Below are 15,544 nucleotides of genomic sequence, written 5' to 3'. Positions count from 1 at the left end.
TGAGACTTGACTTGAGAGTGGGACTTTCTTTAATTGAGACGTAGGAGGTAGGGGTAATAGCGTTATTTCAATGCAAATTTTTTTAGAAACTATTTCAATGCAAAGTTTAGTGTTAGGCTAATCTTCTCTCTTTTTTAATAAGTAGGCTTAGGCTTAGCTTATTTTCCATGCCTATTTAGCTATAAATAAAAGATAAATACAAGTTTCAAAAATAAAAAATAAAAGATAAATACACAGTTATGGCAGGCTTGTTTTCTTGCTAAAATAATATGTCTATCACCAAAATAAAATAATGGTGAAAAGATTTTTATAGACCGTTTGGATTGAGGGAGAGGAAATGAGAGTAGAGTGTCAAATTCCTTACCATTCTAATCCAACTATTGAATGGTAGATCAAGGAAGGAATGAGAGATTGGAGAGAGAGGCAAGGAAAGAATAAAGATGAGAGAGAGAGTAGCTATTCCTTACTTGGTTTGAATGTGTTGATGAAATAATGAGAGAATAAGAGAAGAAAGTTAATATATTTCTAGATTGAGAATTGAAATATAAAAGTAGGTTCCAGTTAGCTCAACTGGTAAAGTCTCTGATGGTTGAATAAGAGACCTGGGATTCAATTTCCACCTACACCAAAAACTAATTGGTGTTTTAGTCTGATAATAAAGAGCATCATCTGGAGCGGACACTAGAGATTGAAACTCTCTAAAAAAAAAATTGAAAAAAAGAATGTTAAATGGTAAGATACCATGTGTATGGATAATTGTGGAAGATAGCTTCAGATGCATCGAGTAAGGGGAAATGGTAGGGAGGAAAATGTAAAGGATTACCTTTTGCTTTGTGAGATTGAAAAAATAAATTGGAGAATTTTAAAATGTGAGTTTTTTTTTTTTTTTTTCCTAAATAAAAGAGGGGAGGGGGGGGGGGGGGGGGGGGGTTGGTGTGAACTTACTGACCCCACACCCTGTGACGCGATAATGGATAATACCATAAGTACCACTCAAGCAACAATGAGGCGTGCCACTACTTGAATCCCACAACTCATACAAGAACATGTGATGGGGGTAACGAGGGCTTCCTACCCTTGAACAACACCCCTTGAGTTTTTTCAAATCTATCAAATTATGGGAAGTGGATGGTATACCAATTTTTTTTTTTTTTTTTTAACACAATTTGACCCCAAACATGTTTTATGCCTCAGGCTCCAACCACCAATAGAAAAATGTCATTTATTGCACATAATAGGGCACATGTCATCTATCTATTGGTGATTGGAGCCCAAAGCTTTAAACATGTTTGGAACAAACATTTTCCCCTTTTTTTTATTATTTATTTTTAACTTTAACAATTTACTATATTCCATTTCTAAATTTTCTCAACAATCAAACTCAATTTTAATAAAGAATTCGTCACCATAAAATTTTCCTAGTAGGTAAACACATTCACCTCCAAAACAAGTATTAACCCCAAAATCTATGGGAATAAATTATTAAAAAAAAAAAAAAAAAAACCATTGTTTTCCACTAATTATGGTTTAGAAATGAAAAACCAAACCTCCCAAAATTAAAATTTACAAATCATTGCAAGTAAAATTCCTATTTGCAACACAAAACTTCAAATAAAAGCCTAAAATCAAATCAAACACACAAAGAAATGATCAAGATTAGGTCGTGATGGACATGGTGGACATCTTAGTGAAGACTCTTCTAAAGGAATCTTCAGCGCCAATCTCTTCTAGACAATCTCTAAAATTTTCCTTGACAAAATCCATCTTTACACATCAACGTCCTTTACAAAATTTTACATGCAAAAATATATCAATCTAGAAAATTACTAAAACATGTACAACCCAAATGACTAAATTACTGAATAATTATCTCTATTTATAATCATAAAAATCATAATATACTAAAAACTCATTACCCATTAACCAAACACTTAAAAACCCCTCCCATTAACTAAAAACTTACCTTTAACCCTTAGAAAAAAAAAAATAGTAAAAGAAACCACAGGCAGCTCAATTAAAAGCATATTCAATGCTAGAGAGATAGGGAGAGAAAGGGAGGAACATAGAGAATGATTCGTGTTGTGGTGATGGCGGTGGTGGGCAGGATGGTGAGGCCATAAGAGGGAGATGATAAGACAAGGTCAATGAAGACATATTCGTGGCAGTCATGGAACATCAGCTATAGGTGACTCAACCATGGGGTTTGCCATGTTTGAGAAAATATAACTAGAGTCTAATTTTACGCCACGTGTACCATATAATCTAAACTTTTAAATTTTTGTGTCAAGTGAGTAAATTCAATACAAAAATTGGATTTCAATTAAAGTTTAATTTTGCATCACGTGTCTAATCTAATCTAAGTTTTTTTTTAATTTTTGTGTAAAGTGAGTTAATTCAGAGTAGAAAATGAGGAATCCAATATAAATAAATCATAAAAAAACCTAATCATATATCTAATTTTATATATAAAATTAGAGGAAAAGAGAGTTTGAATGATTTTATATGTATGAGCCATTTTTTGTATACCTAAAAGTAATTCAAATTTATAAGTTATTTATGTAATATACAATGACTATATACAATCCATTACAAACTAGGTAATATATATATAAACCAAAGGTTAGAGAAAATTCAATTAGAATTAAAATTGGATTTAGCTTTTCATAAAAATTAAATTGTTTAGATTTTTGCTGTTATTTTTTCTCTAAACTAATGAGCATATTTTTTGTATTGTTTCTATTCATATATTTTGTATGCAAAGATCTTGAAACAAAAAAATTGTAATTGAACTGAACGGTCTCATGCACCTATCCCCATTCAATTTACGAGATACTATTGGACCATTCTATTCTTTTTATTTTGTGTTGTATTTAGTCGAATTTCACGTACAATGATTGTAAATTGATATTGTATATGTAGTATCGAATAGTGATTTTCAAAATTATATACATAACAGCAATGTAATGAGAAACTTGGCGTAACTAATATCATGAAAATTGCAAGGAAAAACCATTTTAATACCTCTAAATGTCCTAGTCGAACTATTATCCTATATGTTTAATAACTCAAGCTAACATCAATAGCACCACTTCAATTTATTAGTCATGTGCATAAACATGGGTCATATACTAATATATATAAAAGGATGTGAATTATCACACTCACACGTTACACATTAGCAAATGTAATTTATAAAACAACGAGTACAATAACGCCATGAGCTACCCTAAATTTGTATAGCATGAGGTAAATCATGATATGGGCCCGATTATTTGATGATTTTTCCCCCTAATAGGAGATTATTGGATAAATTTTTATATGAATAAGAAAGTGATAGAAACAAAATCAGAGTTATTAAAAAATCACTTAACTCAAAATTTCCTTGCTATGGACCAAAGTCCATAGGTGATAAGGCGTGCATTGAAATAATTATTGATTCATGTTTTTCAAAAAAAAATATATATATATATATATAATACTAATAATAATAATAATAATAATAACTAGCCTCTAAGCACGCGCTCACGCTCATGCTCAGAGACTCTTTTATTTTTTGGGTAAAAATTAATAATATGCATTTATTATAATTTGGGATTTTTACTTTTTTCAATCACCAAAAAAAAAAAAAAAACCAACAACGTGGGGTGAGTTTTGTAGATTGGAGAAGTTTTAAAACTAACAAAAGAGTGATCCTATTTTGTAGGGAGTTAGAGAGTAGAAGTAGGAATTTAAATTAACATAAAAATAGGAGTTTATTAGAAGTAGGAAGGCATTTCAACATAGAAGTAGAAATTTATTATTTTTGTCAATTTACTATTTTAATCCATTTTTTAAGTTTTAGGTAGGGGTATTTTTTACTGTAAAAAAACCAATAACTAACTTTCTTTTGCCAATTTACTATTTTAACCCCATTTTTAAGTTGTTGGTTAATTAATTTAGGGGTATTTTTGACAGGGAAAAAAGTAATAACTAACTTTCTGAATCCTCTTAATATATACAGATAATAATGACTCATTCCTTCATGTAAGACAAGAAGAGAAAAGCAAAGAAGCACAACCAACTACCGCATACCCTTAGTGCAATGGTCACTCCACAAATATAAGTTCTTGTGGAGTGTGGGGGGTAAGGGCCGGAGTTCAAGTTTGTAAGAGAGAATTTTACAAACATATACACTTAAATTAGGTTAGAGTAAAATTTCTATCTTATATAAATAAAAAAATAAAAAAAGAAGCAGAACCAAACACACGGATTTCTCATCTTTTTTATGTTCCTTATTATTAATATTATTATTATTTTAAACCTAAAACCCTATCTCTTTCGCAAGTCATGACTCCAGATTGTCTTCTTTTTTTTTTTTAATAGAGTTTACTTTTTTTTTTAGAGAGAATTTCAACTTATGGTATCCACTCCTGATGATATCTCTTTATCATTAGACCAAGATACCAATAAGTTTTTGGTGTAAGCGGGGATTGAACTCAGGTCTCTAATTCAACTACTAAAAACTTTATCGGTTGAGTTAACTAGAACCCACAAGTATAGAGTTTACTTTAAAGTGAAATATACACATTTTCTTTGAGTAAATATGTTAGCAATCTAAGGGTAAGGGACACATTTATTTCCAACCTTCCATGTATGTTAGAAAGTGAAATTGTGCTCCATTTTGCAATGAAAATACAATTTTGAGCAATTTGCTTGATATTTAACCTGCAACCATTAAATTTGTATTGCTAGATAAGCAGCAAACCCGATTTTCAAATTAAGTTGGAGGGGGGAAGTGCTTAAGAGCCCTTGGAAACAAAATTGATGAATTGAACTTACAGCTGAATTTTCTTTGATGGATGAGAGCATCTAGTTAAACTCTCCACAAGAAAAGGCAACCTCAAAAGGGTTAGATACTTAGATGAGCTTAATTGATTAGCAATAGCTACTTATTATATAAGGTTTTTTTTTTTTTTTTTTTTTTTAAAAAAGAAAAAAAATTAATTCCTCTTTTAAAAGCCAAAATTTGCGCATCACTTTCCTCAATATTCTTCTTATGATTTTTCTTTTGGATAAAATTATTCTTACGAATGTTAGTCATTTTAATTTACAGAAACTTTTATAAAATCTATGTTTTTCAAGGATAATCTATGCCACTTCAATAAATTTAAAGAGTTCAACATTATTAAAAAAAAAAAAAGATTTTTCAATGAATATAATGGAGATTGAAGACTGAATGGTGGTTCCCTCAACATTTAAATCAATTATTTTCCTTCTCTCATTCATTAGGTGACCACTTGAGAGGGACTATTGATATGTCATATGCCGGTCAATTTTAACTTCCATTAGTGTCCCTTGCACAAGAAGTTTTTTCTTGTGAAAGTCCTTGCACAAGAAGTTGGCTACTCCTGACTTTTTCATCACTTTTGGACTACTTCATGGATTATTTGACATGATTCTATCTTGGACCGATCTAATAATTTCAGTCTGTGGAAGATAAGCATCTTACCCTGGCTAAGAAATGAAATGATCAACAAAAACTAAAAGAAGATCTAGATCTAGATCATAAACCTTCTACTTTATACAGTCATCAAATATTTGAAAATAGAAAAAGAAAGAAAGATGATACTATTAGCGTAAGAAAGTAGTAAGAAATTATGGAATAATTGAAAGTATTAGACAATTATCTTATGTTGGAGAAATTACCAATAAAATGATAGTATTTTGGTTACAATAAAAATAGAAATATAAACGAACAATGTTGGACTGAGACACGGAAATCTCACTCTCTTTAAGGAGATTTAAGCCATCTGCGATTGGCAAAGCCTAGAAACCAATGCAGCAAAAATTCACTTTTAATTTGTCCCCTCCAGGATACGACAGCCCAACAATTCGTTGTGTAGCTCGGACCAACTCTGCATAAGTGGTTGAGCTCAAAGCTTCACCAAAAGAAACACTTTTCTTTGGCCCTCACACAATACTCTTTGCTTTAACTATTTCTCTTCCTTCTCTCTTGATATGAAAATAGTCCATAGCATAACTATATATATAGTCTTCCAATCCTTCTTGTCGAACCGTGTGCCTTACCGATCCATCCAACAACCAATTGGTGAAGGATTAGGAGGCACAAATCTTTTATAACATTCGATCGCAGACCAAGCCCATTGGTATTAAAGCGAATTGTGAAATCCCTCACAATGCGGCTCCAACGACTCGAACCTATGACCGGGCTCTGATACCACTTGTCGGACCGTGTGCCTTACCGATCCATCCAACGACCAATTGGTGAAGGATGAGGGGGCACGAATCTTTCATAGCATTCAATCGCAGACCAAGCCCATTGGTATTGGAGTGAATTGTGAAATCCCTCTCACTTCTCATAACCTACATGTTATTTATTAGTTGAGATTACTCCTCTTAATTAATTTAATTTAACTTACATACAAGTTAACTCTTTCTTTAACAAATTCCACTATAACTCATATCTTTAATAATCTTCAATTAATTTAAGTTTTAACGTAATTTAATTTAAAATGCACTAACATTGCCCCACTCATTTTAATATTAAATTAGGAAAATGAGAGATTACTGGTCAGAGAGGGATTATTATGCATCATGAATGTGTGCTTTGCATTGAACCTTCACTTAGTGAAACAACAATCTCTACTCTAGAGTCAGTAGTGGTCTCCAACTTGAATTATGACTGTCTAGGGGAAATAAAGTATTACTGCTCACACATAACAATCCAGGTGTTGACATAAGCTTTACTAGCTAGCACATTACGGCCCTGTGCTGATCCCAGTTTTCATAAGTGTCTTTGAGAATAAGCCCAATTCTCATAAAGAGTGGCCCCACTCCCACGCTCACGTAGGTGAAATCTATCTAGGGTGCTCCTGTAACTTTGACACCCCACTCATAAGAGCTATAGATTGTTCATTAAGAGTTTTAAAAAACTCGACCTCCTACACGTTACAAGATAAATGCATTTACACCATAGGGATGGCTTTTTTATTTTTTCAAATAAAATTAAAATTAATAATGCATTTTCTTACGACCATCATATGAATCGTTTTTCCCATTGAACTCATTTCTCAAAATCTCTGATCCCCAAGTTGGGTATCCTCATACATGGGTCATGATTGTATGGGCTTCAATCCCATCCTCCTTGTTATATTCCAGATCCTTTCTCTTGTTAAGGCCTTAGTTAATGGATCTGCAAGATTATCACAAGATTTAACATATTCTATAATAATGATGCCATTACTCAAATAAGATCTCACAGTACTGTGTTTTCTTCTTATGAGTCTGGATTTTCTATTATAAAAATGGTTATATACTCTACCAATTTTAGCAATGCTATCACGATGAATTAAAATAGGTGGTATTGGTTTTTCCCAAAGGGGAATTTCATGCAACAAATCTCTCAACCAGTTTGCTTCCTCACTTGGCTAAAGCTAAAGCTATAAGCTCAGCCTCCATAGTTAGGTTAGCAATAATGGTTTGTTTTTTAGATTTCCAACATGTTGCACCACCACTCAAAGTAAAAATGTAACCAGTGGTAGATAGAGGATTACTTGACAAAGTGTTCCAGTCAGTATCATTAAAACCTTCAAGTATAGAAGGATATTTTTTTAAAAACAAACCATGTGATTTGATACCAAATAGTTATTTCATAACTTGCTCAATGGCATGCCAATGATTTCAACTAGGCTTGCTAGTAAACCTGCTAAGTACTCCCACTGTATAGGCAATGTCAGGTCTAGTACAATTAGTCGCATAGTGCAAACTACCGATTATGCTAGCATATTCCTTTTGATTAACAACATCATTATCATCATTAACAGGAAACAAATGAACACTAGAATCAAAAGGAGTAACAACATGTTTGCAATCATGATAGTTATATTTTTTCAAAATTTTCTCAATATTTTGAGGCTCAAGATAAATTCCATCACATGTTTTTGTAATTTTCATGCCCAAAATAAAATTAGCCTCACCAAGAGCTTTCATATCAAACTGGCTTCTAAGCATATTTTTTGTTTCATATATAAACATGCAAATTAGAGCAAAATATTAGTAAGTCCTCCACATAGAGGCTAATAATGACATCTAAGTTTTCCCAAGTTTAATAATAGATGCATTTGTCACATTCATTTGACTTATAGCCACTTTCAATCATGCAAGAATCAAATTTTTCATGCCAATGTTTAGGAGCTTACTTTAAGCCATATAAAGATTTAGTTAACTTACACACCTTACTTTCTTGACCATACTCTACAAAGTTTTCAGGTTGGTCCATATAAATTTCCTCATCTAGGTCCCCATTCAAAAAAGCTATTTCTACATTCATTTGATGAATTTTCAAATCATGTATTGCTGCAACAGCAATTAGCAATCTAATAGATGTAATTCTAGTAACAAGAGAAAAAGTGTCAAAAAAAAAAAAATAACCAGCTTTTTGCTTAAAACCTTTTGCAACAAGTCTAGCTTTAAATTTGTCTATTGTGCCATCAAATTTAAGTTTTTTCCTAAGGACCAGTTTACAACCTTTTTTTTTTTACAACTAGGTGGTAAATCTACGAACTTCCATGTTTTTATTAGAAATTAGTGAATCCATTTTATTATTCACAGCCTCTTTCCAAAATATACCATCAGGTGATAACAAAACTTCTTTTAAAGTAAGAGGATTTTCATCAACATTAAAGACATAATAGTCAGGGCCAAAATCTTTTTCAAATCTAGCTCTTTTACTCCTTCTAAGTTCAACATCAAGATTTTCTTGATTTTGTGAATGACTAGTAGAAGAACTAGGCTGAGATAACACATTTTCTCTAACTTATTTGCCCCTACTATTTTTAGATTTAAAAGGAAATTTTTCCTCACAAAAGATAGCATCACTTGATTCAAAAATCACATTATTTTCAACATTTTAAAAATATATAGGTTGTATTGTTTACTGCATATTCAAGAAAAGCACAAGTGGTAGCTCTAACACCTAATTTAGGTATTTTGGGATCCGTTAACCTTACAAAGGCTAAGCAACCCTAAACTTTAAAATATCTCAAACTTGGCTTATGCCCCTTCCGCAACTCAAAAGGTGTAAGTTTAGTCTTTTTATGTGGCACCCTATTTAGAACATGGCAAGCTGTTAAAATTGCTTCCCCCCATAGATTTAGTGGAGCACCTGACTCAATAAACATGGCATTTGTTAAAATTAATCAAAGTTCTATTTTTGTCTTTCAGCCACACCATTAGATGCAGGTGAGAATGGAGGAGTAGTTTCATGGATAATTCCCAAAGACTAAACAAATGAGTTGAACTCAATAGATTCATACTTCCGACCTCTATCATTTCTAAATCTTTTTATTTTTCTATCGAATTGGTTCTCAACTTCTCTAAGAAATTCTTTGAATTTCTCAAAAGCATCACTTTTATTTTTTAATAGATAAACATATGCATATTTTGAGAAATTGTCGATAAAAGTGATGAAATACTTATTTCCTCCACGAGTTAATTTTCCTTCAAATTCACAAAGATCTGTGTGAATTAGTTCTGCCAATTCGGTATTTCTTTCAACATTTTTATGAGACTATTTAGTAATTTTAGCTTGACTACAAGTTTCACATTTTTCAAATTCTTTTTTTAGACTTGGAATTAATCCTATGTTACTCATAATTCCCACATATCTACTGTTTATATGACACAAGTGAGCATACCAAAAATTCACAAAAGACAACATATAAATAGAACTAGTAGATGATATATTATTTTCAATATTTAGTTTGAACATTCCATCACAAGCATACCCTTTGCCCACAAATAATCATTTCTTAGAGATTACATATTAATCAGATTTCATTTTTTATTTGAGGCCAGCCTTATTCATCAAATAGCTTGACATTAGATTTTTCCTCATGGACGGAGTGTATAGCACATCTTTCAAAGTGAGCACACGTCTAGAGGTAAATTTTAGCTCAACCTCACCACCCCCAAGTACTTTGATTTTACTAGAGTCACAAAGCATAATTGTTTTTTTTTTTTTTTTTTTTTCCTTCAAAAGGAGTGTATATTTTGAACCAGTTTTTATCACAGCAGACATGCCTATTGGCACCAGAGTCTGCCCACCACCCTTCAACATATTGGATCATATAAATGTCTATAATCATAGCCACTAAAAGCTCTTTGGTAACATTAACCTGTGGGACAGGCCCATGTTTTTGAAATTTGCAAAATCGAGCAACATGTCCACTCTTGCTACAGATAAAACATGCAATAACTTGTTGGTTATTTGAAGGGGGTCCTTAGTTCTTTTTCCTTTGACTAGGGTTGCCCCTATTTGTGAGGTCTACCATAATTGTTTATATTTTTCTTTCTTGGCCCCAATTAAAATTTTTTAGGAAAATGATCTTTGGGCTAGTTATTGCTTACAGAAATTAAATTTATCTTGGTGGTAGAATGTCCATTACCCTCTTGTGTTATAAGTGCATCTTGTCATCTAGCTTCCTCCTTACGCGAATGCGAGTGATCAAGGATTCTAGGGATGTCTCCTTTTGCTTGTGGCGCATTGATTTTTGGAATTCTTTCCATGATGGTGGTAGCTTTTCAAGGATATAGGCCACAACAAGGTTGTCCTCAATCTTTATACCTCCAGATCTAACTTCTGCCACGATCATTAGAAAATCTTGAACCTGTTCCACAACAGATTTGCTATCCACCATTTGATAGCAAAAGAAATGACTAGCTGCATATTTCTTCACACCAACCTCTTTGGTGTCATATTTGCTTTGTAAAGCTTTCCAAATTTTCTTTGCAAAAGTGTAGGTAGTATTATAATAATCATAGAAATAATTTGCAAGACAATTTAAAAAATAATGATGACATTTATACTCATCTTGTTCATACTTATCTATTTTTTCTTGATGGTCATAAAGTTCATCTTCGGTGATATCATCAGTAGAGACCTTATTTGGATTTTTCTCAGTGAGGATGTAGGCTACCTTAAGAAGGCTTAGATAGAAAAGGACCTTGGCTTTCCATCTTTTAAAATGGGCTCCCTTAAAACGGTAGGGCTTGTTGAGATCTTCGACATTGTCATTTGGCTTCTCAATTGTTGGCTCCATTATGAGTCTCCTTAAAATTGTTGGGGAAATTACCAATAAAATGATATTTTGGTTACAATAAAAATAGAAATATAAACGAATAATGTTGGACTCAGGTATGGAAATCTCGTTCTTTTAAGGAGATTCAAGCCCTCTGTGGTTGGCAAAGCCTAGAAACCGATGTAGCAGACATTCACTTTTGACCTGTCCCCTCTAGGATACAATAGCCCAACATATCGTTGCGTAGCTCAAACCAACTTTGCATATGTGGTTGAGCTCAAAGCTCCACCAAAAGAAACACCTTTCTTTGGCCCGAAATCTCTCAAGTATTTAGGATTATTATTGAATTCACTCACTCTCACACAATACTCTTTACTTTAACTATTTCTCTTCCTTTTCTCTTGATTTGAAAATAGTCTATAGCATAGCTATATTTATAGTCTTCCAATCCTTCTCATAACCTACATGTTATTTATTAGTTTAGACTAGCATGTAGCCCGTGCTTACGCATGGAAACGTTAACAATTGTGATGATAAGATGTTCATCTTGGTAGATTCGGTTTCCACATTGAGCATTATGAATGGAGGTAACTTGACACCAACATTTAAAAATCAAATTGGACACATAGCACAAAATTAAACTAAAATTAGAAATTAATTTGATTCGATTTGAATTCTAAAATTATACTTCAACTTAATATAATATATATGATTATATTTTTGTTCACTTATAACAAATTAACAAAATCTTAAACCAAACACACTAAAAACTATTAAAAAATAAGATTCAAAGAAATCTTGGTTTATTTTTAATTTCTTATTTTGTAGTTTTTTTTTTTTTTTTTTTTTTTTTTTTTTTTTTTTTGAGATATTACTATAAGATACAGTTTATAGAATGCTTCATCAACATATGAGATTATCGTTGCTGTGGTTATTTCAATTTTGATAGTTAAAAACCCAATTTCAATTATTGGGATGGCAAGCTATAGGCTCACGGTTGTTGGAGTTGTAATGTATAGTGAAGCCAAGAACAAATTCAAATGAAACTTGTGTGTGTTATCATCATGCTAGCTCATTCAATCATCCTTTTACTTGGCACAGGGGACACTATCAAGATTTTGATACCATGGTTCAACCTCTTGCTAAGCTAATGTCTTTAATTTGCCTGCATAACTTTTACTATTTGGAAGCTAAAAGATAGTTTCCATTATTACACACCATCAAAATTTAATAGGAAGCAAGTTCTGTACAAAACCATTGATCTCCACTCATTAGGTTGCATTATTAGCTTTTGTTTCAGGGTATTGCTAGACCTAATGGATTCAGTCATTTCTTTTTAACCTTAAGATTCCTTAGTGCTGTGGGTTTCAGTTAGCTCAACTGGTAAAATCTGTGATGGTTGAATAAGAGATCTGGAGTTCATTCTTCACCTAAACGAAAAACTGATCAGTGTCTTGGTTTGATGATACTAAGCACAATCATCAAAAGTTAACGTTATAGGTTGAAACTCTAAAAAAAAAAAAAAAAAAAAAAAAAAAAAAAAAAAAAAAAAAAACTCATTGATGTCATACCTTGATTAATTACTAAAATATTTTTCAATATATTTTTTTTTCAACAAATTCATCGTTAGAATCTAAGTTATAGTGTTGTATGGGAGCTGTACAATGTTTATTAATCTTCCAGACGTGCTTAATAATTATTTGTGCCTTTCACAGAAATTAGGACTTAACATGTTTGATAATTTTTTTTTTCATGTTGATACTTTTTAAAAATAAATTTGTAACAAAAAGAATACAATTTACATCCAAAATACAAATAGAAAAAAGAAAAAAGCAATATGAATCAAACATCTCTAACTACAAAATTTAATGTAAACAGCCAAAAATTGTTCTTTCTCTGTCCAATGTGAACCTGATGTGGCAGTGATAATAATGATAGAAATAAATTACAGTAAATTATTCCACAGGGTTTTATCCATTTGAACTTTTCATCTATTTAAATGATATCCACATGAAAAACCATGGTTACATCAAATAAATACAAAATAGCCCTTGTTAAGACGCATTTTAATGATTCTCAAAGCACCAAAATAGCCCTTGATATGTGCACAATTTTTTTAATAAAAAAGTCTTACTTCTAATGGACTCTAGATTGTGTGCCTGTGTGTGTTTGTAGAAGTGGGATATACAATACATAACTTAAAGCATTTTGGCTCACTTGGAGTAACCTGAAAAGTCTCATTCAGAGCATGTTATAGCTCTTAAGAGAACTAAAACTAAAATTTTATCTTTTTTTGGCGATTCATGCAGCACAGGAAGTCCAAGACGAAGGCAACATCATCGGGTTAACAACAAGAACTAATCATTGAGATTGGAATCTTCTTGGAGGCACCAATGAAGCGGTAACGTATGAGAATGTGATGCAAGGAAGAGTGGGATTGAACATTGGGTTTGAACCCGGGCTTGCTTTGAGAAATCCAAAAGGAGGAGGAGAGGGCGGTGTGTGGATCTAGTTGGTAGAGGTTGAGAGAGAAGAAGGAGGAGACATGGGATGACGATATGGAATTAGGAGGAGGAGATGAGGTTTTACTTTTAAACTCTTTCTCGTTGGACTTGTCAATTCTGGTAATGGTATTAGAAGAGCTCCAGACTCTATTGAGTTCACCAATAAAAGCGTGCAGGTGAGATGTTCTTGCTTAGGCCAATGAGCATTATCATTGTGGCTTTCTTGGCTTCCGTGTTAAAATGTTTATGTATAGTTTATTTTGGCACAAAAATTAGAAAATTTAGATAAGATACATGGCACAAAATTGGACTCCAATTTATAATTTAATTAAATATTTTTTGAGTTTTACCTAGAACAAGTGGCGCAAAATTGAGAATCCAATTGAAATCTAATTGGATTTTCTCTTAGCTTTACTCATTAATATATATATAGACATATATATATAACTCCTCTTAATTAATTTAATTTAACTTACATATAAGTTAACTCTCTCTTTAACAAATTCCACTATAACTCATTTCTTTAATAATCTTCGGTTAATTTAAGTTTTAACGTAATTTAATTTAAAATGCACTAACATCATATAATAAGCATGTTATGTTTGTTTGAGATCGTGGAATCCATTGATTTTGTAGTCTGTCTTATATAATAAGCATGTTATATTTGGACAAACGCTCACTATTCTTTATTCCTAGGCACCATCGAAATTTTGAAGTTTGTTGTAAACTAGTATAATTTGGGTGTCAATGAAGATAGCTGGGTCAATTTTTTAATTAATTTTTTTTTCAAAAAGTTGGGTCACTGAGCTTGAGTAGAAAAAGAAAAAGAAGATTTAGCTTGAGTTTATTCATTACTGGGTCACAGAGTTAGCAAATCAAATGAAAGACACCCTGTACAGCATTATACTTCTTCTTTTTCTTTTTCTTTTTTAATTTAAGGTAGGGTTACTTCTTCATTTTTTTTTTTTTTTTTTTTTTCCTGGAGCAATCCAAGGCTCACGGATTACATAACACTTCCAGATTAGGTTCACATGGAAAATTATAAGAAATGGTAACTCAGCAGTTAAGGTTGAGTTCAGGCAATGTCATATCCTCATGGTCATGGTCTTGGTCATGGTGGTACAATTTTATTGTATAGCACGAATGACTCACACCAGCACCAGGATGCTGAAGCCAGAAGTAGTATAATTGAATCACTTACTATAATCCTATGCACCATCCTCAAATCTTTTGGGGAAATCATTTTTTAAACACTAGTTTAAGTCTTTAATTAAGATTGTAAAAAATTAAGCTCTATAGTTATAAAAGTAACAAATTAAATTCAAAGATTTCAAAAAGTAACAAATTAAATCCCATAGTTTCAAAAGTAACCAATTAAATATTGAGATTATAAAAAAAAAAAAAAAAAAAAAAAAAAAAAAAAAAACTTTTGTTTATTTAAGTGGAATGATTGTTTTGGATTTTGAAAAAAGATTTTGATTTTTTTAAAAGGATAGAAAATTTAACATTTTTCATAGAAGACGAGAATTTTAAAGTTTAAGAGTGGAAAAAGAAATTTAGTATAAACTTTAGTGTAAAACAATATTTTAATTATTTTTTTAAAAATCTTGAATAGCCATTTTTTTTTTTTTTTAATCAATCTAAACAAAATTTTGGTTTTTCGTTATTGAAAAACTATTTGTTTTCCCTAACTTACCAAATGCGTTTTTTACTTTTGAAAAACAATAAGGCAAACTTAAATACAATACCTTATGTATTGTTCTTTAAGTATTCCTTTTAAAAATCAGCAACCTATCTAATTACTTAAGTTTACAAATGGCGTTAACAGTCATCTGTATCTCTCTTTTTTCCCTGATAAACCTGATTGAGTTTGGATCTTCCTCACAGAAACTTGCATATAGTTGTGGATTGAAAGGAATTAATTTCCAGATTTCCTCATTTGTATAAGCACATATACAATAA

This window comes from Quercus lobata, chromosome 5, assembly GCF_001633185.2.
Source record: "Quercus lobata isolate SW786 chromosome 5, ValleyOak3.0 Primary Assembly, whole genome shotgun sequence".
Classification (NCBI taxonomy): domain Eukaryota; kingdom Viridiplantae; phylum Streptophyta; class Magnoliopsida; order Fagales; family Fagaceae; genus Quercus; species Quercus lobata.
The sequence above is the reverse complement of the archived record's forward strand: the minus strand, read 5'-3'. Positions refer to the sequence as shown.